Below are 2,996 nucleotides of genomic sequence, written 5' to 3'. Positions count from 1 at the left end.
ATCAGGACTCAGCCTGGCTGATATCACTGGGTGTGACAAGAGACATATCAATTTGTGAGACTCATAATGTCACTCTTTTATTAACAGTGTGGGCACATAAACACTTTTATGGTTATTTTTTTCAGGAGGAAAAAGAATCAAAGAATTTAGAGCGAACCCACAATATGCTCATGGGAAGGAGGTAGAATTTTACCAGTTGCAGAAATAAAGTAATTCTTGAGAATTAAATTAATTTACCTTATTCCCTTTTCTTTGGATTTTGTAATTAGTAGCATTTCAATTAAGCTTCAGAAGACTTGAATTTTTCTAAGAGTATATGCATTTAAACTCTCCAAACTGGGAAACTGTTTCTTAAAGTTAAGACAAGAGGCCTCTTATCCTACTCTTAAATGGATGGTGTTTCCTTATCAACTAAAGAGGTATGTTAACTTGGCCTCAACAAAAGGAATATGATAAAATCTTCTTCCCACTTGTAGAATAAAGATACATTAGTGCTGCCCTAAGACAGATCATTGATGGCAGCTAAGTAATGAGGTGCATAGAGTGCTGGACCTGGAGTCAGGATGACCTGCATTTAAATATGACCTCAGACACTTACCAGCCATGTGACCCTGGGGAAGTCACTTAATCTCTGTTTCCTGCAGCTTTTTCAACTGTAAAAGGAAATAATATTAGCACCCACCTCCCAGGATGATTGTGAGAATCAAATGATATAATTTTATAAAGCAACATTGCCTACACAAAGTAGGTGCTTAATAAACACTTGGTCCTACCCCTTGCCTATGTCTACCAGAAACTCATACTTTTCCTACTAGATAGATTGATGGATAGATAGATAGATAGATAGATAGATAGATAGACAGACAGATAGATAATGTGTGTATGTATATATGTGTATATGTAAATACATACATATATATGTATGTGTATATATATATATATTTAAAATTTTATTTTGTGGGAATTCTAAGCACTTTTTTTTTATAAACAATCAGGGTTAAGTAACTTGCTCAAGGTTACATGGCCAGTTATTTCTGGGTGTGGTGCTGAGTATCTGAGCCCAGATTTGATCCCCAGGTCATCCCAACACTGGAGCCAGTGCTCTTACTCGCTGTGCTACCTGGCTGCCCCTCAGCACTCTTTTTAAGGACCTAAATCTTTTCCAGCACTTTTTTAAGCAGTCCTAAAGCATTTTTCTCCTATAAACCCTCTCTTGCTTGTTGAGGTAGGGCAGGGAGAGGGATAGAGTAGATAATATAGGAGAAGGTCATGATTTTAGTTAGTACTGGGAGGCTAGGGTGGAAAAAGGCATTGTTAGAGCAGGGAGAGGTAAGGAGTATTCAACATATTTCTCCAAAGAACTCTGATTTTTTGTTCCTGTTCCCAGAGTATTATTTGGAGAATTTTAGCCCAACAGAGGTAAAATAAACTAATTAGAATCCAACTTTAGTCATGTCATTATCTTCTCCAAAAGATCCTTCATTTTCTTATAGGTAAGCCTTCATGGAATGGTAGAACAAACACAAGACTGGGAGTAAGGAAACCTAGGTTCCATTCTTTGTTCTGCTCTTTACAAGTTCATTATCTTCTCTGGTTCCCAATTTCTTTATGTGTAAAATGGTGGAATTAAATTACATTATGGTCTCTACCAAGTCAAACATCCTATGATCCTATAAAGAAAGGAAGGAAAGAAACTTACATATATTAAAACCCTATTATGTGCCAAGCACTGTGCTAAATGCTTTACAATTATCTCATTTGATCCTCAGGACAATCCTGAGAGATAAGTGTTATTATTATTTCCATTTTATAGTTGAGGAAACTGAGGCAGGCAACAGTTAATGAGAATAAGGGAATGAGCATTTATATAGTACCTACAATGCTCTAGGCAAATATTTTATTTGGTCCTCACAAAAACCACATTTTGTTATACTCATTTTACAGTTGAAGAAACTAAAGCAAACTGAGGTTAAGTGACTTGCCCAAAGTCACACAGATAGTAAGAGGGTGAAGGGAGTGGGGCAGCATGGGGAGAGACTTTTTTGAAAGCAGGTCTTCATGACTCCAGGAACAACACTCTAGCACTGTGCCCTCTAGCTGCCTATGAATTATTGTTGTTCTTTGGCTATGTTTCCTCCATGATAAATATTTCTGATTCTATAGCTTCTCAAGTATTCATTTCTAGCCCTCTAATCACCTTTTAGTTCTCTCCTGAACTATTCTTGTAGTATAAACTAATTTTAATAACATAGTACAAAATTGGACCTAATGTTCTAGTAAATGTCTTACAATTGTGCAATCATGTCCTACTTGGCATTCTTGAATTCTCATTAGATGACTCCTAAGCATTTTGTTTAAAACATAACAAATTTTTAAAATATACCCTGCATTGTAATTATCTGCAAATATTAGAAAATAGACATTTTAATAGAATCTTTTAGAACAAGGTCAGAGAACTAACACATCTGACAGCGGGCCACAAAGTTGTAAGTAGTTTAAAATTATCTGTATGTCATAGCATATGTTTCCATTTCTTTTCTTCACTTTATTTTTAATTGACTGACAAGTTTCCAATACTATATAAAAAGAATTGCTTTAGTACAGGAGTGGGGAACATGTAACCTCAAGGTCAAATGTGGCCCTCTAGGGCCTCAAGTATGGCCCTTTGACTGAATCCAAGCTTCACAAAACAAACCTTTTATTAAGCTAGAGTCTAGTTAGTACTTGAACTTTCATGAAGTAGAAACAAAGAAAAGAAAACCTGATAGCTGAGAGACAACAATATGAATTAGTGATTTCTTAGAAACATTTTTCCATTAACTCATAAGACTGTTTTGATTACCAGGTTGTTTGAGTTGACTAGCTCTGATATGCACTTTCATTTTGTATTTATTGGAAGTAGAAAAGTAGTCAACTGGAAAATCAGGTTTGTGTTTCAAAGTCCCCAAACTTGTAGAATGATAGCAGTTATTTAGTTCCATTTTCAAGGGTAATAC

The sequence above is a fragment of the Petaurus breviceps genome, unplaced genomic scaffold (genome assembly GCF_028583685.1).
Source record: "Petaurus breviceps papuanus isolate PSGF00001 unplaced genomic scaffold, PetGlider_PUasm1.0 90638, whole genome shotgun sequence".
Lineage (NCBI taxonomy): Eukaryota > Metazoa > Chordata > Mammalia > Diprotodontia > Petauridae > Petaurus > Petaurus breviceps.
The sequence above is the reverse complement of the archived record's forward strand: the minus strand, read 5'-3'. Positions refer to the sequence as shown.